This window comes from Cervus elaphus, chromosome 11 (assembly GCF_910594005.1).
Source record: "Cervus elaphus chromosome 11, mCerEla1.1, whole genome shotgun sequence".
In the NCBI taxonomy this organism is placed as follows: domain Eukaryota; kingdom Metazoa; phylum Chordata; class Mammalia; order Artiodactyla; family Cervidae; genus Cervus; species Cervus elaphus.
The window spans coordinates 40,895,395-40,921,271 of NC_057825.1; the positions used below are offsets into that span (position 1 = coordinate 40,895,395).

General features: G+C 37.9%; 1 long non-coding RNA gene across 1 annotated transcript; it reads left to right on the top strand.

Moving 5' to 3' along the window:
• Positions 1–376: 376 nt before the first annotated feature.
• Positions 377–24,186, top strand: LOC122702656. Its single transcript, XR_006343287.1, has 3 exons — positions 377–457; positions 21,642–21,698; positions 24,122–24,186. It is a non-coding gene; the product is annotated as an uncharacterized LOC122702656 (long non-coding RNA).
• The last annotated feature ends 1,691 nt before the right edge of the window (positions 24,187–25,877 follow it).

Here is a 25,877-nt window from a genome sequence, read left to right on the forward strand (position 1 = left end):
ATATTCCCTCATTCTCAACTCTCTGAAATAGTTTGGGCAGAGTTGGGATGATTTCTCTTTAAGTGCTTAGTAAAATTCACAAGTGAAGCTATTTGGGACTGTTGTTGTTTGTTCGTTTTCTTGTTTGTTTTTTATTGGGAAGGTCTTAACTACAATTTTAGTTTTTTAATAGGTAGGGATATATAGGTTCTCTGTGCCTTTCTGAGTAAATGTTGGTAAGTGTATCCTGAAAGAAATGTGTCCATTTAATCAAGTTGTTGAATTTGGTTGCATGGAGGTATTCAAAATAGCCCCTCATTCCCATGTAGAGTAGCATCCTTCTCATTCTTCTCCTCCCCGGCCTCTGTCCTACCAGCTCTGGCTGCGTTCTAGCTCTGTTCCCTCACCTCAGAGAGTCTGCCCTGCTCCCTCTGGGCTTCTCCTTCCTGCACCACAGCTTGGAAACCTCAACACAAGCGTAAGGCTCACGTCATTTTTTCCCCTCTCCCGAGGATCTCGGTCCTTTATTCCTCGATACACGTTGCCTTGAAAACTATCGTTTGTTTGCTTGCTTGTTTCTTTCTTGTTTTTTTTCTTTCCTTTTTTCTTTTCTGTTCTGTTTTCGGTTTCCTGAGGTAGAAGGGTGCATCCGGTCCCTGTTACCACCATGCTGGCCAGAAGCAGGTGTGTCACTTGGTTTTAAAAGCTTCAAAAAATAGTCTCCATTTTGACATCAGGCACTTATATTTCCTGGAATAAACCCAGCTTTTTCAACTGTCTCTTCAGTAGTTTTCACAAGCTACTGTTTTGCAGAATCACCCAGAGAGCTCAATAGAAAGGAATATTCCTTGTGCCACGCCAAGAAATTCTGATTGTGGAGTTGTGGGCGGCAACTTCAGGGATACCCCCCTGAGGGCTCTGAGAGTGCTGGTCTGAGGAACACACTTTTGGAAACACTGCGACTATTTTATATAAGATTTTTTTCTAACTGAATTCCTGTGTTATTTTTAAATTCAAGCTAACTTTCTTCTGGAAAACCTTCCTGATTTCCTCCAGGCTGAGTTAGTTACTTCCCTCCTTTGTGTTCATATGTCACTTTGAAAAAAAATCTTTATTTCTACACTTGCTACAGTGCATTATAATTATTGTGCTTTTATCCTCATCACTAGATCATTAATTTCATAAGTTTTAAAACAGTGCCTGGCATATCTGTGAGGCTTAGTATATTTATTTTTGGGGGGCTGTATAAATAAATGGGGCTGCCCAGGTGACGCAAGTGGTAAAGAACCTGCCTCCTGATGCGAGAGATGTAAGTGACGTGGGTTCAGTCAATAGGTCGGGAAGGTCCCCTGGAGGAAGGCCTGGCAACCGACTCCAGGATTCTTGCCTGGAGAATCCCATGGATAGAGGAGCCTGGCGGGCTACAGTCCATAGGGTCACAAAGAGTCAGACATGACTGAAGCGACTTAGCATGCACACTTGAATAAATGATTGGATGAGAAGGATACAGGCTTCACGTCTGAAACCTGAGATCCATCTCTTCCTTGTGTTTGCAGTTAACTGATCACAATACAGCAGAACAGCCTTTGGCATTTGTCCAAATGCAGATTCTCCTTCTTGTTTGTTTTATTTGTTTCTTTGTTCATTTTTTGTTTTGGCTGTGCTGGTCTTCATTGTGGCTTCGCGTTGCAGTGGCTTCTCTTGTTGAGGAACACGGGTTCCAGAATGTGTGGGATCAGTAGCTGCAGTGTGTGGGCTTAGGTGCTCTGCAGCATGTGGGATCTTAGTTCCCTGACCAGGGATCAAATCTGCGTCCCCCTGCATTGAGAGGCAAATTCTTAACCCCTGGATTACCAGGGAACCCCCTCCCCCCAGATTCCCCGGTTTGAATGTGGTGCTATTCAGTGGGGCTCTAGAACTCAACAAGTGTTGAGACTTTCTTGGGATGCTCTAAAGCAACCATTCCAAAACCTAGCTGATAATCAGAATCAGATAGGGGCTTTTGACAGTTCATATTCTGGGGTCCCACCTCTCAAGATTCTGACCAACTCAGGGTGGGGTAGAAACCAGCAATCCATAATTTTAAGACCCTAGGTGATTCTTATAATTAATCAGCTAGGTTTGAGAACTACTAGTTTATAGCTATTCTCTTCCAGAGGACACAGGTCAAAATTATCTCAGAAAAATGTTAAAGTTACATGTCTAGTTTCTAGCCTGAGCATCTGATCCAGAAGTTTTGAAATGACTATTGTGAGAACGATTCTGCTAGTCAGTCCTGATTCAGAAATTTTAATTTGGTGAATGTTATAAAGTTTTGGTTCCTCTCCCCTCATTCAGTATTAATTTTATGCAAACCATTTGATTCTAGGCTTGGTTGCCCCCTCCCGACCTCTGAGTAAGGTTATACTGGCAGGACTGAAGGACCTCACAGCTTTGTTCTGTCTTTCTTATCATGTGATGATTTTCGCTGTCCGCTCTTTATGTTTCAGTGGCCTGTGTATAGGAGCCACTTAATAAATATTTAGAATTAAACCACTATGATTTGGTTTTGGGCTTCCCAGGTGGCGCTAGTGGTACAGAACCCACCTGCTAATGAAGGAGACGTAAGAAATCCAGGTTCTAATCTTGGGTCGGGACGATCCCCTGGAGGAAGGCATGGCAACCCACTTCAGTATTCTTGCCTGGAAAATCCCATGGACAGAGGAGCCTGGAGGGGTACTGTTCATTGAACTGTAAAAAGTCAGTCATGGCTGAAGCAATTGAGCATGCAGCAGCACGATTTGGTTCTAATGAGGAAAGGAACTGGCATTGCAAAAAATACTGTTGCCCGGTTTCCTGGTCCCCACCATGAGTTTTCCCTTTATCCTCATCAAGATTAAGTGGGCTCTTCCAGTTTCAACTCTCACCTTCTTCAAAGCGCTTGAGGACACTGCAGCAGAGCGGGAAGAGGGGACGGCTGGTCTTGACAGTGGGAGGAGAGACAGCGAGAAGTGGTGGAGAGCTGAGGCACATGTGAACTTCACGAAAGCTCCATCCACCCCAACATCGCACGTGTGTTAGGCCTACCCGGCGCTGACACAAGTCTGGCGTCATCAGGATCACGAGGCTATCAAGGGGTGGAGGTAAAATACAATGGAAAGTGGTTTGGTTCCCTCCTTCTCTGTTGCTGGGACACTCCCTCGCCTCTGCTTCCTGGGGCACCTCCACGAGGCCGTGTGACCTCTCTGTTTCACTCTAATGTCCAGCCCATCAGCCTGCTCTTCAGCAGAGTTAGCCACCCTCATTGTGCACAGATGGGTGGGACAGTTTCACAGCTATAATGACAGCCAGCTGGCTGTGACTTTGTGAGAGGAGTCATCATTTTGAGGAGTTTTCCTACCGCTTTGAGAAGGGGAGGAAGTACCTTCTGCTATAGGTATGAGGAGTCTGGCTACGAGTCACTGTCCCAGCTGAGAGGGTAAAAGCTGTGGACTGATGCCTGGGCCAGATCCTGCTCCCCCACCCCCATAATAACATTTTTGATAAGCAAAACGTACATACTCAGCCACTGTTAATCCTTTTGCTGTCTAATCAGAACTAGGATGCTTGAGACCAGCTAGTTGCTTGTCCTGATCTCCTGTAAGCTAGCAGGTTCCGAGCTGTTTGCATGTCATGTAAACCATTCACCACCTGAGATTTTTAAAGGACCTAGAAGATGCCAAAATACCATTGAAGTTACTGTTCAGATTGGGTCATTCACAAATGAGTTTTCTGTGTGATTTTTATCTACAAGAGAGCTGTGGTTCAAAAGGCCTTAAATATAACACTTTGCAATAAAAAATGTTACTTTCTACCAATACGGAGATACAGAATAGAATCACATTAACCAGCTCCTTCCTCCGTGAGTCTCCTGTGATGCTGTCTTATTGGAGAATGGCAGTTATCAAGAGGACACTTTTGTCAATATTAGTGGATTGAATTCTCAGCTTCAAATTAACAAAGGGCTTTTTTTTTTTTTTTCTTTTTTTCATTTAAATGTCCTTGCTTCTTGAAACACTAATAGCAGGGGATGGAGAGTAAGTGATTGTGTATGGAAAATGAGAATGCTTACTAATTTCAGCATGAAAGGTCGGTGGTGGTCTAATAATTACGCTTGTGGATGTGGTCTCTCGCTTTTCACTTTGAGATTAGGTAACATTTCTTTACATTTCAGAACTTTATGTCAGATCACACGCCTACCTTGTACCGAATTGTTAGTGTCCGTATCACTGGAGGAAATAGTCTCTTAGAAAGTGCAAAGGCAGACCATGCAAACAAGCAGAAGTTTTGTTCCTTTGAAAAAAATACGAATCACACTATGAAGCGGTCTTCTTACAAAACACCAGGTCAGATTTCCTAGTTGAGAAGCTTCAGATTGGCTATTTCATTGAAAAATCACAGGGCTAGAATATCTTCTTGTTTATCGTTTTTTGCCTTCTAGAAACGACAGCTTCCCATGCTGCAGTCTTGAATGCCTTTGAATGGCTGGTGATACTGGAAACTTTATTGGCAATCTACATGTTTGTGTAACTTTGACTTGGCGTGTACCTTTCATGTGGAAATATTTACGTTTCTGAGGAGCCACTTTAATTTAAGGATGTCATACAATTTGTGGTCTCATGGTACAGACTGAGATGACTAAATCTGCAATTGAAGCTACAAATTTTGCTTTCAGAAATTATGACTTCTGTTTTTAAAAAAAAAAAAAACAAACAAACACAGTGGCAAACCAAGTTTTATTTGAATACTTCTTCGTTCCTATAAAATGACAAAATGGCAGCATTTCCTGAATATATGTGTTTGCCTATCTCTAAATGCCTATTGACTACCTGATTCATCAGCCCTCCCTGACAAATGCTGATAGCCCTATAGTGTGAGAGACAGGATTAAATATTACCTCTCCAAGGACTGATCAGAAATGGAATAACTGCATGATATTCATATTTTTCTTTACCTGTAAACTTGTTGAATATAAATACTTAATAGTGATATGCGCAATGGTAATTTGGGGGATTTAATATGGCATTTTCCGTCAATAAAATGTTTTATCACCATCAGACAGTTAACCTCCTAACACCATTGTGAGCTAATTAGTTCAGTTGGATTCATATCCTATATTGCTCACAAGGAATTTTCCTATTATGTCTGATGTACAGTTGGAAAAGGTATAGAAATAATGCTCAGTGAGTGAATGCAAAAATTTAATACAAAGGCAATACTTAACTCTGCCGTCCCCATGTGACCTTTGTAATCGAATAAAATGTTAAACTGAAAAGTATATTCTCTTTGGAGCAGAAAGCCTTATTTATTTTGAAGGCTCACTCTTTCTTGCTCAGCACTTAATTAGCTGTGTGATTTTAAGTGAATAACTTGAGCCTTTTCATCCTCAGTTTCTCCATCTGTAAAATGGTGATAGAAACCTACCTTATCTACTTGCTACTAAGAGTTGTAAAGAGATCGATTAAAACACACACACACACACACACAGAGGAAGCTACTTCATCATTGAATTCTAATCATTATGATGAAAAGCTAGCTGAAAGGAGAGAGTGGTTATTCTTTTCCCATAATTGCTTTAGCATCCTCTAGTTCAGTGTTTTCTCCTCTTCAGCTAGTCACAAATCACTTACACAATTATTGCCATATCTTTGCCTTCCCATGCTATTATTTCATAAATTTCTTGAAATCTTCTTTAAAAAACAAATATGTGTGTTTTGAAGGGGAATTTGGTATCATTATCATAAGTGGGATTGCAATACCATAGCTATGAAGAGAAAGTAATAGTAAAACTAAAGAAAATAAAAACCAAGCACTAAAAGTTGTTCTGGTAACATCCACTTTTCTGCGCACTGTATTTTGACCAGCACTGACTCAGGTGAGGATGACAGCACTTGTTGAGGCTTTGATCACTGGACTGGGGACTCCGGTGGGCCAGGGAACCGGCTCTGAACCTCAGGCTCAGCCTTGTCCACCTTGGTCCACTTGGCGCAGGTTGTGTGGCTCTAGGGGTGACGGATTGGGAGCTGCTGGTTGTGACACCAGGGGAGCTGGAAGCCAGAGGTCGATGGCCAATTAGGCGCCTCACTTTCCTTACACATGAGGGATATCTTTGTGGAGTTGGCTCAATTGGAATGTGTGACTAACTGCCAGAGAGGGTCACAGGAGTAAAATAAGAGACGCCGTTAATGCTTAGCCAATAAATAGAGCATTTTATTGGGTCCTTGTCTGTGAGCGTACGTCCTACACTCTGTTTTCAAAAACGGGCAGACTCGCTATGCTCTTTGTTGTAAAAAGTGAAAGATTTGCCCGACTTCTAAATGGATCTTTGAAAAGAAAAAGGATGCAGGTATAGCGTTATGCTACTCAGCCACTGTGCATCTGTTTCTATCAGGAGTAAACAGAAGATGCCAAATTTCCACTGAAGTTTCTATTTAGAACATTCTGGAGGTGGGGTGGGTGTGGGGGTGAGGCCTTTCTTCTACTTCTGGGTAAGTTTCTTGGCCTCTTCCTCCTGGCATTTTTTTGGAGTGTGCAAAGAATATGAATTTATTAATCTAATTGAACATACTTAAAAAAGAAAATCTGCTATCAAATCACAAGAAAATTTCTAATCTGTACCTATCTAGGTATATACCATAAATGTATTTTTAATCTGTAAGCTTTTTACACCATTATCTACCTTCAAAGGGCTTGGAAAATTTCTAAGTTACTTGAATCTCTATAGCACAGTTCTTTCAAAGAGTTAAAATGCTTTCGTATATTATTTCATTGTTTCTACAGTTCAGCAGAGGTAGGAAAAAAGGATGCTGTAATTCTTGCTAAAAATAGATACCATGACTCCATTTGAAGAACAGATAAAACTAAGGTCCAGAGATCTAACATTTTATTTCCCATAGTTAGTGTGGTTTAGAACATGGGGGGTGATTTACCAGAAGTTAAACTTTTATTTCAAAATTATCCTTTGATCTGTAGGGTCCTCAGAAAGCATTGGAAAGCTCTCCATATTCCTTCCACCCCTCCTGTTGAGATTTCAATAGGTTTTAGTTCGTCCAGGAAAAGATTTTAATAAATGCCTATACCATATAACTTTGTACTCATTGTAGGCACTTCTTAGAAATAACCCAAACAAAAACAGAGTTCAGTATCAGTGCCAACAGTATCAGATATCTCTAACTTTGAGGCATGTAATATTTTGCAATTGTCATCCTAAAGCTCTTGTGATGTTTCTCCCAAATGCAAAGAGACGTCTGTAGGTTGTGCCGGCTCATCAGGGGAAGTGATAGGACCCGCATGTAGCTCTAATAGTAAATAGCATCCTCCTGCCAATGTCCTACACAGGGTACGTGTAGTGCAAAGATCACTGATTCTTTTCCATTTTTTAAATTAACTCTTAAAAATGGAACTCATTCCAATAATTGTACTCATGACTAGTTCGATGCTGTTGCATGTTATAAAGGAACTAAAAGTCTTGAAGCCATTTTTAAAGAAAAATAATAATAGGCTTTGAGTTCTGTTTCACTGTGCACAGACTGCAGCCCCCTGAGCATCCATGATTAGTGCACATTAAAAATTCATCGATGAAAGTTTGAAATTCCTTAAAATCATTTGAAATGCCAACAGGCAATTCTCCATTTCATTGCCATCGATTATAAGAATTTTAAAAATTATTTCCTTGACATCTGCCTGCCTAAAATTGCATCCATTGGACTCAAGAAGCACAAATTAATTATTCTTGTTTCCAGGCTGGAACTGCAAATGCTTTGAAAAGAAATTGGCCCAAAGTACTAGGCACATTACTAATTCAGAAGTGGAATAAAAACCAGTCTCCACATTATGAAAACAAATCCATAAGTACAGAGAACATCAATTTCAGGCTTTTTCTTTCCTAGTTATATTTAGCTCCTTTTCTCTTTTGCTGTTATCACATGCAAGCATATCCTGGCTTGACTGAAATCTATTTTGCTCTCCTAACAAACTTATAGAACATTTGTCCACAAGATATGATTTTTCTTGTATTCAGACACGTCTCTGAGGCCACATAAAACTACAAGACAATGTAAATGATATATTTTGATTGGAAGGTCTGACGATTGTTATTCATGATTGAACTAAGAAATATTCTGGAGCTGAAATCACATATAACAATTCATGAAGCAATGTTTAGGTAAAAGTGAACAAAGTAAAAATAATGATAAAAATTGCAAATCCTTACTAGCAATATAGTTCAATCTTAATAAAAACTGCAAACAAACAATGAAGGCAATGATTAAGCTCAGAGTGTGGAGTTTTACACCATATTTTGAGAACATAGATTTCATAGACTTGTTCCTCTTTCATGAAAGAGGAAATGATTCCCAATTTATCATCAAAATTTTGTAAGCATATGATTAATTTCATTGTTTAAATTCAGCTTTATTGCTTCACAAAAATTCTCATAAATAATCTTGTATAATCATTTCCTTTTAAAGTCATATACTAATTAATTTCAATTAAATATATGTAAAAGAAGATAGATTTTGAAAAATGCGTCTCCCTTGCCATTTGTTAATATATTGAAAAAGTGTAAACCTTGAAACATTTAGCATAGAAAATATTCATTTTTGGTAATTTCTCAAGGGGGCAATTTATTAAATGAAAGGCTTTTAACATTAGCTAAAAGCAGCCCTGTAAATCATGGGTGTCATCAAACCGCTTCATCACTTCATTAATTTAAAAGATTATTATATGCGTAACTGACATAATTTTGAACAATGTTACATGGTTAATTTATTAATGTAGAAAAGCAGAAATGACACACTCACTTGATTTATTTTTGTAATTGTATAATTTTAGAACTTTTGCCTATGACTTTCACTAACAGAAGAAATGATTCAGTGTCTTCCTGTTAATTTTATCGAGGTTTCTTCCCTGCTAACGCTTTGCCAGTGGTAATGTCTTCTGGTCACTTAATTTTAAAACACATTTCTCAGAGTGCAAGATGAAGCCATTAAAAAAAAAAAGGCTACCCCCCTTTTTTTTCAATTCTAGTGGTCAAATAGAGGATACAGACCTTTCCAAAATGATAATTCTAAGATTCCAATTATTAAAAATGTGCTTTGAGCTTTTCTGGAGAATGTCATATTAGTAAAGTAGTATTGCTTTAATTGCATACATCTATAAATTACTTCTGCTTTACATTTTATAATAATCTCTTTTCTAAATGTCTATGTATTTGTGAAAATCACCTCAGAGACTGTGCATTGTAATGAGCTGATTAAATGATTTTTAACAACTCTTCTTCTTTTGTTTTTTAGTTGGTAAGCCTTCCCTGAGTGTTTTGTGAAAGGCTAAGGAAACAGGAGTTAAATTTTGTCTAGGTTTATTTTTTATCATGCCCAAGAAAAAGAATTTTTCCCCTGTTTGATTCCAAATGTTTTTGTACCATTTTTTCTGTCTTTTGACTTTTGTTGTTATGAAATAACAACTGAAATAATTTACATAAAATTGTATTATTTGCAAAAATAAAAATACTTTTGAAATATAAGCTTCACTTGCTTATACACTTGTTTAAGCTTCAGTTTTAGTCACAATGCAGCAAGAATGCAAGTCTCAGAAAATCTTCTGCCTACTCTTAAATTCCTATAGATTTTATTAAGCTACAAAATAGAGAGCAGGGCTGAGGTCATAAAACCTGTATTTCAACTATAGAGCATTGAATTTCCCAAGTGAAATACAGTCATCAACTTAATTCATAGACGGAGATATAATCAAATTAGTGACCATAGGGAGTATTCTCTTTTTACTATAAGGTCATACACAAAACTGGGGTGGGGGGAGTCTGTGAGAAAAGTTGGCACAATTTCTACATTCTGTTTATTTACGCATATAGAATAAATTCTACCTAAAGGTCTTTTATTTGACAAATTTCTAAAAGTATAGTGAAATCTCATTTCTCTGTTATAAAATCTCAGTTTGCTACTATATGCTAAAAAGGCTTATGTATCATCTAGTTTTAGGTAGAAATTTCTAAGGGCATGTAATTGAAATAAAAGTTCTAGATAGTATTTAAAGCAGTCTAATTTAGCTACTTACCCCAGCGTTTTGTCTATTGATGTCGAAGCTGAAGTGTACTTTACAGTATCTTTCTTAGATTGAAATCGCTAATTATCCAAAGAGGCAGTCTCCATGGATGGTAATAATTTATTCAATGATTCATTGTAAGCACGCGAGTCGGCATAAGACTAGCATGTTCTACCGTGCAGGTTCTCAAGCTCTCCCGAAGAAACACCTATTAATATTAACAAATTGGCATGACCAGGGAGAGACTTCTAATCTGAAAAGATTTTTTACGTTTATTTTTCTAATTCATTTTGATGCTTCTTGGTATGTATGAAGGTAAAACAATTTTTAAGAATATCACCACTAAACATCTTGGGGGAAAATGTATTTGGCATTGGAGTCTCTCAACTTACTGGTTAATCTCTTTATGGCAAATGGGGTGAGGAAGAAGAAGAATACTTTTTAAATATATTTGACATAGGAAAGGTTAAATACTTTGTTTTCAAACATTGGTGGTCCTCAACAGTCTAACTGTGAAAGAAGGGCTACCCTTGCTTTCGTTATAATCAATATTGATCAAAATGACCCTCCCTTCCTCCCTTGCTTTTTCCCTCTTGCTATATATTAGGAATAGATCCCAAGTGAATCATCAAAACTTGAATTAGAAAAATTCCTAGCCACTCCAATAGCTTCGTGAAAGAACAGTGAACCACACACATTAAAATTGGGAGGCCAGCATAGCAAACAGGAGTTAGAGGAGGTGACCATGAAAAATGTATTGCTGTTCAAGATTTACTGAACTTATCAGCATGATGTTGCTCTAAGGAAAACACTGGAAAATACATGTTGTCTGCCTTGAGGGGTTAAGATCTAAATTAGCCAGATGAGACAAGCTGGACAGAAAGTCACCATAAGAAAGCAGAGGTCCTTAGGGTGAAAAAATGTTGAGGTCAATACAATTTTAAACTTCAACAAACGTAGAGTGAAATTTGCCTGAGAGGGAGTAAAACAAATGTCTTCTTTGTCCTCACATGAATTTTCATCAAGACAGCGTCCCAGAAAACACCTCCGTGGTTTTCTCAAATCTGTGTTCTGTTCCACTCCTAAGGTGAATTTGAGAAAATAAAAATTCTCTGTTAATATACGAGGCCAAGAATCTATTTCCTCACAACGCCTCTCTGAAGGCATGAACCTTGAGCCCAGTACTGAGGTGATTGCTCTTTGTGAAAAGAGTGTAGCAGTTACAACAACTGAGTTGCAGGTCTTTGCTCAGGAAAGTTCAGCAATTATGCCAAATTAGATCTAATCGTTTTAGAATGTGGAGTAGTGTTTATTAATGTCTGAAGGGAGGTCCTAAATTTCCATCCCCCCACCCAAAACTCCCGTTTTGACTTTAACTGTCATTTTAAAAGATGAAAGGGCTGGCTTCATTAAGCAAAGGAGCCTTGAATTTCATTTCTTAATTTAAAACACACACATGCCACATCTATTTCTAGTTGAAAAGCCTGGTTATCTTTCTAAGTTTTCACCCCATTTTTTCAAGATAGTTTATTGGATGGTGAAACAGGAACATCATTCTCTAGTGGAAAGCAATTTTTCCTTTTTTCTCATTGTTCACTCACACTATTGGCTACTGTATAGTTTTTCACTCTTCTTGGGCTTATAAACTAATATTCAATGTTTTTGAATTTCAGTATTCATTTTAAAGGTTGAATTCCTTTTCATGAGGGGTATCCTGTCAACTCTGGAAGAGGAGTGAAAAGCATGCATACAGAAGCCATGAAACTGAAAAAAGAGACTCCTGGTCTTCCTGGCTTTCTTGTTTGCAGTTTTTCAAATGTGCAAGAATGTTAGATGTCTGCTACGTCAAGGTTAATGTGGATCCTAGGAAGCAGTTTCTTATGACATCCCTGCCCAATCTGGAAAACGACACAAACAAAAGCCAAGCAGTCAGCCAACATTCAAATAACTGATGAAAGCGAGAAAGGAGCTGTTGTCACTTGGCCCCTCATCAGTTTCACTGGATGAACACACCCAGCCCTGGTTTAGACGAGGTGAGATTACATCAGGCTGAGTGATCTGGGATGTGCTGAGCGAGTGGGATCGCAGATGGGTGTTAAGTGTAGGTGCAGGGTGCTGGGAAAGGAGACCCAGAAGGGCCACAGTTTTAAGGAAACAAGGTTCTTAACCTATTGCACCTGACTGACACAACAAAGGCTCTAGCACATTCATTTAGCAACAGTTAGAGCTCACAAGGATCTAGGGTATAGCACAGGGAACTATAGTCAATATCTTGTAATAACTTATAATGGAAAAGAATCTATAAAAGAATATATTTAGGTATAAATGAATTTCTTTGCTGAACAATCATGAATCAACCATACTTCAATAAAAAATGACATAAAAAATATATGTATATATATATATGTAAAATGGATTCAGTTTGCTGTACATTGTAAATGAACTATCCTTTTTTTTTTTTTTTTTTTTTGGCTATATGGCTTGTGGGGATCCTTAGGTCCCCCACCAGGGATTAAATTCTGGGTCACTGCAGTGAAAGCTTGGAGCCCTAACCGCTGGGCAGCCAGGGAACTCCCCTTTCAAGTATACTTCAATAAAAAAAAAATAATAATAGTTAGAGCTTTCAATTGCTCCTTAAGAATCCTGGACACATATTCCCCCTGGTTGGATCTGCCCCATGCTTTGAGAGAAAGGGATGCTGGATGCTCCACCTACTTCTCCACAACTTCTGGTGGGAAGAACATGATCGTCTTCTGAGAAACTTTTTGCATGTTTGCGGTGTGTGAGCACAGTTTCGTCCAGGCCTTGTAGCACCAATTTATGCTCTCACAAAGAATTTATGAGTGTTCATTTTTCTCACATTCTTGACAAATAGCCAGTGGTATGATCATTCTTTTCTAAACTTTAGCATTCTGATGTGAAAAAAGAGCTTATTTTAAATTTAGATTATGCTTCTGTTAGGTTACATATACTTTTACTTGTTAATTGGTAATTTAGATTTCTTCTTCCATGAATTGCCAATTCATGGCCTATTTTATAAAGCTTTTCTATGCGATTCTTTGTCTTATTGTTTTTAAAACTTTATTCCTGTAAATTTATTTTAGATACCCCTTCAAGAAAACTTTTGGTCTCAGGGAGTCTGATTATCTAGGTTAAAAGGTACTTTCCAAGAATAGCTTTACTTTAGCATCTTTTGGGATGCATAGAAAAATCACTGGCCCTGGGGACCAAGAGCCAGGTCTTCCTCCTCTGACTGTTCTCAACTAATGATGTGACCTGGAGGATGCCACCTGACTCTTTTTTCTTTCCTTTTATTAAGGCACTGCTGTGGCTGTTTAGTTGCTAACTCATGTCTGACTCTTGGCAACCCCATGGACTGTAGCCCGCCAGGCTCCTCTGTCCATGGGATTTCCCAGGCAAGAATACTGGGTTGGGTTGCCATTTCCTTCTCCATTTATTAAGGTATAATTGACAAATAATATTATATGTATTGAAGTATACAATGTGATGATTTGATATATGTGTGCATTGTGAAATATTTACCACAATCAAGTTATTAACTTGTGTTAATTTAATGTGTTAATTTAACACATCTTTCACTTCATATACTTACCTCTTTTTGTGGGGGTGAGAATGCTTGCAATCTACAGTCTTCACAAATCTCAAGAATATGCTACAATATTACTAACTATAATACCATCCTGTAGATTAAACTCTCAGAATTTATTCATCTTATAGCTGAAAGTTTGTATCTTTTGGCCAACATCTGCCTGTTTCCCATATCCTCCAGCCTCTGGCAACCACCATGCTAATTTCTGCTTCTTTGAGTCTAATTTAGTTTTAGATTCCACACAAAAGTGATGTCATGCACTATTTGTCTGTGTTTGGCTTATTTCACTAAAAATAATGCCCTTTGGGCCCACCCATGTTGTCACAAATGGCAGGATTACCTTCTTCTTTATGACTGAGTAATATTCCACTATATACAATATGATATCTTTATCCATTCATCCGTTGACAGATTATTCTCACAACTTGCTGTTATGAATAATTCTGTAATAAATATGGGAATGCAGATGTCTCTCTGAGATATTTATTTTATTTCCTTTGGATATATATCCAGAACCAAAATGGTTGGATCATATGGTAATTCTATTTTTAATTTTTAAGGAACCATGATACTCTTTTCCATAACGGCTGTACCAGTTTATATTCCCACCAGCAGTGTGCAAAGTTTCCTTTTTCCTCCATATTTTCACCAACATATATCCCTCTTACATTAAAGTTTCCCTTTTAAAAAAACAAGGGATAAAACAAGATGCCTTATATATGAATATGTATATGAATAAGTTCCAGATTCATAGTCTATAAGTCATTTACTCACTTATCCTACATATACTCACTGGATGCTGAATATTTGGGAAGCACTATGCTAGGGGTTGCACATACAATAGAAAATGAGTGTGACCCATGCTTTCATGGAGTTTATAGTTTCTATAGAGCAGAGAGGCTATTCTTGATCACACAGATGAATCTGTAACTATGTGCTATGAAGGGCTCTTGAAAGAAGGCAATATGATTCTATGAAAGCTTTGTAACAGAAAAGACCGGGCCTAAACTGAGAGGACAGTGAAGATCTGGGAATGTTTCCATGAGCAAGAAACTTGGAGGATAAATAGCAGTTAACCACTGCCGGGGTTGTGGAGAGCAGAGTGGCCCAGGGACAGAATAGCCGTATGTAAAAGCTCTGAAAGCAAAGCAGTTGTGTAGACCAGTAGTCCCCAAAGTGGGCTGTGTAAAATAATCCAGTGAGGTAGGTGTAGGAAGAAAGTATAAGACCCTATAAATATTTTTAGCAAAAATAAAAAATGTTAATTTTGAAAGTATTTAACATATGGGCTGACGCATGTGGCCTCATTCATCCATTACCATAGTTTCATGTGGTAAGTGAGCATTCTAAGAAGGAGTGGAAATTCCCAAGCCTCTGGTTGATCCACAGTATCCTTGTTTGTTCACTCAGCACGTAGAGACATGTTATAGTTTATACCTATGTCATCCTAACTGGCAATTATAGCTAATAATATCAGTTTAAATTAATTCTCACTAAATGGACAAGTAGCTTTAAAAGATTCCAGCAAGAAAATCATCAACTGAAGATAATACTTTACAAATAGTGCATGCACAAATGCACAGCAAGCGTATGGCAGAATTGGCCTTCTCTTGCTCCTCAAACAAACTCCTCATTAATCTAACTATAAGGAAAAAGTAATGATGCAGGCAGTTAGATCTGATCAGAAGTCAGAAAAAAATCATCAGAAAGACTGCTTGAAATTGGTATTTGCATCCACTCTGAACCTTCCCTTAACCTAATGATGCTTTTAACACCAAGGGAGAAGGCACTGCCTTTTGAAAGAAGCTTGGTTCAATAAAGAAAACATGTGAAAAATGGATGCTTAGAAATAGTTCCAACTTCATGTGATTTTTATTCTTGAAAATATCATGTATATCTCCTACAAAATTTCTTGTACCTCTACAGTTTAAAGACTTGAAAACTAAAATTATCTGATCTGTTTTCAAATCCTCCAGATAAAGAGTTTCAGTGAATTTTGATTGAGTGTGTTAACCATATTAACATGCCACACCTCCTGATTCACTTTTAACAGGGATGAAGGAAATTCACTTTTGGAATTTCAACAGAAATGCTTTAATAATTGGAGGGTGTGGTTGAAGGCCAAGTATAAACACAAAGCTTTGGAAACAGTAACTACTGATGTGCTCCTTCTATTCAGATCTATAGATCTTTGCAAAGAAACTGTTTCAGTTTTTGACAGATAATAAAATTAAGTATTTTATTAAGTATTTAATTAAGTATTAAAAACAAAACAGATTTTGAACAAGAATAAGAAATCTTCAATAACAAACTGTACATATTAATATTTAGGTGAGAGTGGAAAGTTGTTTTGCATTACTAATAAATAAAATAGCATGACTTTGTTTAAGTCATAAAAGATCATTCTTTTCTAATTTCTATTTAATGTTTCATAATGTGTGATTCTTAATTTACAAATGATGAAGTATACTTTTAGTGATGGTGCACGCTTATTTTTCCAACTGATTTTAATTGTTAAAAATGATTAAAGGCTACCAACACTGGTCTCAGTGTTAAGAGCTCCTGGACCAGGGATACCACCATGGGTTCACTGGTTCCAGAACAGGAATTTGATCTATTCAGAAAGCATGGAGCAGCGGAATCAATTGTTCAATGATCTGGTCATGCTGTGGTGCTGTTTATAGCTACATATAGATTCCTAATTCATAATTCACTCCACATAGGACAATGAACCAACTGTCTGATGATAGGTGATGATAATAATTTACTAATATTTGTCATTTCAGCTCTCAGGCAAGGTTCACACTCCACCAAGCAAATGGACCATTGATCAAACATTGGTTTGTTCAGGTGACAACTATATTATAGGGTCTGTTTATCTCACTGGCACTTAGGAAATTCAGTCCCTAAATGGATCCAGATGATCTAGCTGTTTTTTCCTCTCTCTGTCTCTCCTCCGTGTGTGTGTGTGTGTGTGTGTGTGTGTGTGTGTGTGTTGGGAGACATATCAAGAAAGTTAAGATGCAAATACAACCAAAAAAATGAGAGCATTAAGGAGTAAACATAGTGTTATTAATTTGTGTGTGTGTGTGTGTGAGGGGATTTTTCTCATTCCCATTCACTGCTGGTCCTTCCTTTCTGTATAGTATTTCCCACTATTTTCGTAAATGATACATTCCAGAGGGCTGAAAGTCATACTTTCTATATGTACATGTCACATTGGGGGATTAATCAATGTTAAACATGGTCATGGGTCACCTCACCTTGTTTTAATGTGGAGTCTTGAATTGACAGAGAAAAGTTGTCTTCCTAATCCAGTCCCATTTCTAAGAGGTTTAGCATCAGTCACAGGGCAGCTGGAATGAGGCATAAATCACTCTATTTCCCACGTGTAGCAGTTTCTTCTTGGTTCCCTCCTTAGCCCTTCAGTTACTCATATTGATGACTTACTTTGGAGTTTTTGGTATCATCTTTCTTGGAGACCTGTACTTTATAAATGACAATATTTCATCAAAATGATCATGTGTTTTTTGGCTTTCAGACTGAATTGTATCCCATTCCAAGGGATGGTTTAGGGAGATATGAGGTCATTTTTTATCACTATTTTTAATAAAATAGGGTAAAGCATAGAAAAAATCAGTCTTCCAGAAAATAAACACTTTGATTCACAGCTAATTTATGGTTGTTCTAAGTTGCTTCTTTCTCCTCCTATCTCGTTGTCCCCCTGTCACAGAGTATGTGTATGCATGCTTAGTTGTGTCCAACTCTTTGCAACCCCATGGACTGTAGCCTGCCAGGCTCCTCTGTCCATGAAACTTCCCAGGCAAGGATACTGGAGTGGGTAGACATTTCTTTCTCCAGGGTATCTTTCTAACCCATGGACTGAACCTGCATCTCTTATATTGCAGGCAGATTCTTTACCTTTTGAGCCTACCAGGGAAGCCCACTCAAATAATTTTGTTGTTCTTTAAAAGGGATGCTGTATAAGATGAGATTAGAGCTGCATGAGAAGATCAGAAAAATAACAGCTTACAATCATCTAACATGTTAGAAGTGACGTTAAAGTTGGAACAAGCCAAACGAGTTATTAAATTATAAGCAGCCATTTTGCCAATAAAGACCTCATTTAAAGGCCATAGAATCAACATTAAGAGGCCAGGGTGGCAGCCTGGAAGGACGTTGCTGTTGAGCCGCCGAGAAGGAGAACTACCATGTCCACTGCTTTGGCAAAACCTCAGATGCGTGGCCTCTTGGCCAAACGTCTGCGATTTCATATTGTTGGAGCATTCATGGTCTCTCTGGGGTTTGCAACTTTCTATAAGTTTGCTGTGGCTGAACGAAGAAAGAAGGCATATGCAGATTTCTACAGAAATTATGATTCCATGAAAGATTTTGAGGAGATGAGGAAGGCTGGTATTTTTCAGAGTGCAAAGTGATTTGGAATATAAAGAATTTCTTGGATTGAGTTCCATGGAAGTTTGTCACTTTCCTGTGTTCCTGAACTATGAAACTATGACTATCTGGGGTGAGAAATAGTCTCTCAATAAATAAACAATTAACAAATACTGTGAAAAAAAAAAAAAAAAAGAGGCCAGGGTGATATCAAAAAGGTAAAATTGCTGGGTTGCTAATGAATAAATATAGGTAAATGCAAATTTAATGTAAATGGGTAATTTCTCTGCAGTCCTCCTTCTGCCTCTACCCCTTAAAAAATGTTTGTAAATCTGTTAACAGTCTATCCTGTTGCATGCATAATAAAATAAAGCAGAGAAATAGATAATACTAAACAGTGATTCAACTCAACTCTAATAATAATAACAATGATAGCTAAATTTTGGGGGCATAAATTCAATGCTAAGAACTATGCCAAGAACTCTGTTTCCATTATCTTACAGAGACCAAGGAGCAGAGTTAAGTAATGTTACCAGTTGACGCAGCTGGTCAGTGGTGTAACCAGACATTATATCCGGGCTTTTTGACCTCAGAGTTCATGTGTTTAATTACTGTGCCATTTTACCTCATCCACATTTATTTTCTGATGACTTAATATTGAATGAGCAACAGTAACCCCTCTGTAATAGTTTTCCTCCTACAAGTACTTGGCATCCATCAATGTTTATAACTTTTCTCTCTTGTCTTGCCCACACTTCATAATTACCTGCTTTCCAAGTATAGTTTTTCTACTGGTTTCCTTGTGGTTCATGTCCCTATTTCGCCAGCTCTTAGCACAGTACCTTGTCCAGAGCAGGCATTAAATTAGAAGTTTGTTGAATGAATGAGTGAATGTCTAGTTATTTCCAAGCAAAGCCCTCTCTCTTGTGTGTCAAAGGGAACCATTAGCTTTGACCACTGCATTTGTAACTCCAGTTCTCATTTTTGATACATTTTCCGCTTATGAAAACATTTGAAACCCTCTAATCCATTGTAAAAATGAGTTCTTACGTCTAGCACTTTACACATACACACACATCTTAATTTTATTTTTTGCAAAAGTAGTGCTGGCAGTTTGCAATGGGTTTTTGAAGTCATTCCTGGCTTCATACTCAGTGCTATAGGCTGATGATGTAAAGTTCTCTCATCCTTTCCCAGGAGGGAGGCACCCTTACAGCACAGATGTTTTTCCAATTTTTCTTCAGTTTACTAAAACTCAATTTATACCAATGATCTGACTCCATGAATATATAGTAGGCATTCAGGAAACCATCAGAAACTGTCAGAATTCCTTGCAGTTTTGAGTGAGTGACTGATTGAGCAGCCCTAGGTATTTCTGAAACTTGGTATGAAAAGAAAAATCCATGGATTTATGTCACTTACTGGAGTTCCCAGTGACTAGCTCTTGGGCATTGTTTAAAACCTCTTTCAGGATAAGTGACATTTGTAAATTGATTCATACAAACACATACATGTTTCTAATTTCTTATTATTTGCATAGTGAGTTAGTTGTTTTGGTGTTTGTTTGTTTGTTTTTTGTTTTTTTTTTGCTGAAGACTCTTCATTTCTTGAGAATCCTGAAGATAATATCGTCCAGAGTTGGAAGGCAAAAGCAGCGGAGAGGAGTAAGTCAGATACAGACAAATAGTAACTGATAACATTTATATGTGAATCTTAAAAATGATATAAATGAACTTATTTACAAAACAGAAATAGACTCACAAATACAGAAAACGTAGGATTGCTGGAAGGGATAGCAGGGGGAGGAGAGGAGAGATATATTAGGAGTTTGAGATTAACATAGACACAGTACTGTGTATAAAATAAACAACAATGACCTATCACATAGCACAGGGAATTATATTCAATATCTTATAATAACCTATAATGGAAAAGAATCTGAAAAAGAAAATATATATTTATATATTTGTGTGTAACTGAATCACTCTGCTGTATATCTGAAACTAACACATCGCAAATTACTATATTTCAATTAAAAAAAAGGTTAAAAAATATGCATGTACGATTTTCTACTACAAATGGTAGCATATTGTACTCACACCTCTGTATCTTGCCTTTTCCATTTAACAAAGTATCTTGGAAACTATTTCATACTCCAGTATCATAGTGGACATTTGATGGCTGCTTACTGGGCATCCATTCTCCCCTCCTTTCCTGTAATGCTCAGATTTTCATTTACTTGTCTGTGCTTCCCACAAAACTTCCAGGAAGCACTGAATCCAGGACTGACTGGCCAAAGCTAATCATTACTTTGCATTCTCATGGCAGATATCAGCTTGTATAATCCAAGGGAACTTCCAGACCCTTACTTGGAATGCTGGGGCATAGGCACTCTCTTTGCCTTAGAATGGAACTAGAAACCCTAATTATGGTTGATAGGTCCCCCACCATCGGAAAGAACCAGGCTTGGCCAGAAGCTATTATCCCTGATAGAACAGCAGAGAGATGGGAAAAAACTGAGTCCTTGAGGATTTTTCATTTATAGGACCTAATAAATCTCCTTTATTATTTAAATCAAGTTTGCAGTGGATCTTCTGTTACTTGCAACATAAAAACTGTCATGATTCAGGTTCATATAAGTCTACTTCCTTTTTTTTTTAAAATGGGCTCAGTATGATTGCATGACAATATACTTAATGAACATTCAGGTTATTATAGTGGGCTAGTAATGACCATAATACAAGAAGCAACACGATGTGTGTCTTCACACACATGTTCCTGTCTATCAGTAGGATAAATTTTTAGAAATTGAATTGGAGATTTGGCCATATGTGTATTTTTAATTCAGTAGGCTATTTTTGGAAATATAAAGATTTAGTAAAGAAGTTGCCTTAAGGACAGGGAATGTGGTTGAATGGATAGTCTTCATGTATTCTTTTTAAATGACTTTTGTAAAATAGCCAATGGGAATTTGCTGTACGTCTCAGGAAACTCAAACAGGGTCTCTGTATCAACCTAGAGAGGTGGGATGGGGAGGGAGATGGGAGGCAGGTTCAAAAGGGAGGGGATATATGTATACCTATGGCTGGTTCATGTTGAGGTTTGACAGAAAACAACAAAATTCTGTAAAGCAATTAACCTTCAATTAAAATAAATAAATAAAAAACAGGTGAAATATTGACTTTTTTCCAGAAAAGGGGGAAAAATACCCTTAGAAACGTTATTCTACGTATCTTTAAAGGAATCAGAACTAGTGAAAAAATGAAAGTGTTAGCTACTCAGTCTTGTCTGATTCTCTGTGACCCCATGAACTGTAGCCCACCAGGCCCCTCTGCCCATGGAATTTTCCAGGCAAGACAACTGGAGTGGGTAGCCATTCCCTTCTCCAGGAGATCTTCCCGACCCAGCGACTGAACCCAGGTCTCCAGGACTTGAACCACCAGGGGAGCCCAACTCTTCCATTTTATAAATTAGGAAACTGAGTTCCTGGGAAGCTCAGGGGTTGCCCACATAGCAGTTAAGAGCAGAGAAAATTGAGAATCTAGGTTTCCAGACTTTTCATTGGTGTTCTTCCGTCAAATAGGGAGCCTGGAAGCAGATTCCATGTGAAGATGATAGAAGTTGCACCTGGTTTACAGAGGTAACTTTTCCAGTCCAAGTTTATCCTCATTAGTCCTCAGGCTGGAGTTGCAACTGCCATTTGTTACACAATGAATCAAGCATCTGAATAAATCCTGAAACAATGAATTTTTGTCATGTTTCCTGCAGGGAGGGGTGAGTTCTATTTCGGGGGCAGGAAACTGAGGGATTGAGATTAGTTCCCTACCACAGGGTGCACAAGAACCAAGTTCCCAGCCAGTAGGATCCCAAGCTGGATCTGAATTTGACATTTTCCAAGGGCCTCTCACTGAGAGGAGCTGTGCAGAACGCTGGGCTTTGTGATGTAAATGCAGAGCAGGGGGCCCTGGCCCAGCACTTCTTTGTATTATACTGAATGGCAGAGGGCTCCTTGGATATGTTCTTGGCCAAGGTCTACCCCGCCGGCCCTGCTACAGGAAAGCACAATGACAAGAATGAAACAGTCAAAGCAGCTATGAAAAGACTTGGATAAACTAAAATACAGAAACTCATGCCTGGGAGTTGGAGGGGTTTCAAGAGTTTACTTTAGTTAAGCAAAAGGTCACAGGTGTGTTTATTTATTGGATAAATTAGAAAAATCTCTTAATATCTCTGGTCTCCAGTCCCCTCATTTCAAATTTTCCTCCATGCTAGCTCTTGGGATGGCTCTGACCCTCAAACTTAATTGTGGAAATTCACTTGTTTCTCTCCTTGCCCCCAAAGAAAATATGATTTTTAAAGTGGAAACTGTTATTTAGCATGACAACTTTATTTCACAAATGAGAAAAGCGGACTCCAGTGATTTAATAGAATGTAGTAAGTCTATGCGTAGCCTGGTCTAATAACTAGACTTTCTGAGGCCCTGTCTCATAAAATCTCTAACTTTTAAAAATATGCCTAAGAACAGAAGCATCTAGCCATTTTACCATTTCTAAAACATAAAATACTATTATTTCTGTTTTAGTAAGAATCTTTCTTTTTAGATATTCATGCGGAAACTTATGACATTGTATAACTATATTTATTTCAAAATACTTCAATAAAAAGCAAAATGTAAACAATTGTTAAATCTAGAGGATGGGAAAAAAGTGGTCCTGAAAAGTTTTCACAACTTTTCTTTGTATTTGAAGACTTGTTGTGAATAAGGGAGGAGAAATCATGCTCACACGTTAAGCATGTCCTGGAATTTAAAAGCTCCGTTTTTCTAAAGCAATACAAGTTCATTGAGGAAAATCTAGGAAGCACTGGTCTACAAAGGAAAAACAAGGTCACTTAACCTGCTCCCAGCCCCATTCAGAGAGAACCATCATCAACATTTTGAGAGTATACCTTTGCAGTCCGTGTTCTGTGTATAAATTTACATACACATTTATCTGTACCTGTGGGTCACACTTTACAGTCCATTTTATTTATTTATTTTTAAGGTATTTGTCTATTTGCCTGCGTTGGGTTGTAGTTGTAGCCTAGGGGATCTCTGTTGCTTCACGTTGGATCTTCTATTTCTGCACACAGACTCTCTAGTCGTGGCACTCAGGCTCTGTAATTATAGCACACGGGATTAGCTTCTCTGTGGTGTGTGGGATCCTAGTTCCCTGACCCAGGATTGAAGCTGCCTCCCTTGCATTGCAAGGTAGATTCTTAACCACTGGACCACCAGAAAAGTCCCTACAGTCCATTTTCTAATCACTTTACCTCAACATATAGGAAACATTTTTTTCTTGTTACTGAATTATTTCCTATATCTTTTCAGGGATGCACATTGATTTGCCATCATTTATTCAACCAGTCTCCTAGTTTAGGCCTTTCTGAGGTTTTCCTCAATATGTAATAATTAGTAGCAAATCTCTGATGAGCATTTCTGAGTCCAAGCGGCACACATCGGTGATTATTTACTCAGTAGTATTACAGGGTGTTTCTTACATGCCAGGCACTGTACTCAAGAAGGCTTTACATGCATTATCTCATTTGGTCTTTTAACTGATGAGGTATATATTTTTACTACCCTAACTTTATAGATAAAAGTTGTAGGCTTAGAGGTAAGTATATAGACTTAAACTTGTTTCTAGTAGTTGCCAAGGCTTGTGTTCTAGACACCGAGCTCCCCTGCTTACATGTCCTGGGAGTGGAATTGCTATGAACCTCAGAGATTTCAGATATGTATCATCATATTGCCTTACAGAAAGGTTGCAGCACACATCTCGCCATGCTATTGATTTAAAAAGAAAAAGTTTTTTAAGAAAAAAACTTTAAGACAACAGGTAGAGCTGTCTCCCTTTTACCTCCTCATTCATCTCTCAGATTTTAAAAACTAGTTAAGTGGTGTTCACTGGCTCAAATGTACATCTCAGTGGCTCTGGTTTTGAGAGAAACTGATAATGCTGTTGAAGTCATGTCATACTAGGGAGTGCTAGCAACTGATTAAAATGTGTGTTCTCTTTTTCCTAGGAACACAGCTACACCATATTTTCTAGGCTTTCTTACAGAGGGTGTGGCCATCTGACTGAATTATAGCCAATGGAATGCAAGTTGACATGACCAATAGAAATCTCCTGTATGCACTCCTCTCTTTCTCCCTTCTAAATGATGCTACAGAGAGAGGCTCTGGGGAGACCATGGAAACCATGTCTTGAAGATAGCACAGCATCTTCCAGTCGAGGTCCCTGACTGAAATCATGGCACAGAACATTGGACTGTTACATGAGCAAGGAATAAAGTTATTCTGAGTTGAACCATCGAAATTTCGAGGCCTATTTGTTACAGCAGCTAATATTGTTCTAAAGTTTTTGCTTTATATATTTTGAAGACCATTGACACCTCTGCTCAATTCTTGACCATTTGTCAAGGAAATCTGAAGCCCTTTCCCTGATGTATTTTTAAATCAAGTTTGTGTAAGTCTAACATTTGTTCTGAGAGATGCTGTTTTCTTGAGGAGGAAGAAAATAATAGACTAGTTTATTTCTATTTTTTTCAAAACAAACATTCCTTTTTTTTTCACACTCCAGGGTCAGAAAGGTAAGTTAATCATTCTCAGGAATTCTTTGCACACTACTAGCATTGGTCCCTGAGGAATCTCACACTTGCTACAATTATTTTTCCTTCATTCCTAATACTCCTGTTTCTTTTCCTCTAATAGACTGGCATTCTAAGATGTTTGATATATTCACATGGATTTGTATGTATTCTTATTGCATTGGTTGGTGATGTTTTTGTAATTTGCTTATATGAAATTGTGGCATAGATCTCATTTCTTACCATTTTCTCACTCAAAAACTGTTTTCATAATTTATCCATATTGTGTATTTATCTCTAATTTATTAATTCTGTCTGTTGCTTAGAATACCTCCCCATCTTCTCCTAGAGATGGACTTCTAGATTGCCTTAAACTCACCACTACTATAAATAATAGAGTGGGGAATGATAGGTGCTCCCATAAGGCTCTGTGTATTTATCTGGCTGGTATGTGGGAATGCTCGATCATGGGACATGAGTCCTTCCAGGTTACTTCCCAGAATGGTTCATCAGTTTACAGTCTCTGAGAGTTCTCATGGCCTTATGTCATCCTCACCAATTGGCATTATTCTCTTTCACTACATTTTTCTATTCTGTTAAGTGCAGAATAAAACTTCATCTTTGTTTCAACTCATAATTCACATATCTCTGATTAATAACAAGTGTATGCATTTCTTAAGTAATGACCTAGCCATTCAAATCTCCCTTCTGTGAATGACCTGTGATTCCAAAGCAAAACAGCAGAATCCGTTTGGGAAATCCTGTAGGAAATAATATTATATCTTAACTATTTTTGATGTCCAACTTAAATTTCTGTTTAGATAATGTTGCAGGCTGTTTACAACTTGGTAGATTTATTGATTCATCCCAGAAATAAGTGTAGGGCACTATAGCATGTGCTAGGGATATAGAGGGGCATATCAGACACATGGCAATGGGCCTCTTGATTTCTGTGAAATCATGGAAGAAACAGATCAGTGTTTTCTTGTTTTACTTTCTGGAGGAGTAGATACCAAGGTGTGAGCTACCTATAAACCTTGATAAATGATGAGATTCCTTATCCATCTTTTCTTTTCTCAGTTGAGTTTGCAGTGTCCCTGACAAATTTGAACTCTAGATTGCTGGTACTGGTCAACGAATGCCACTGTTGTTGTTGTTTAGATGCTAAGTTGTGTCTGACTCTGTGACCCCA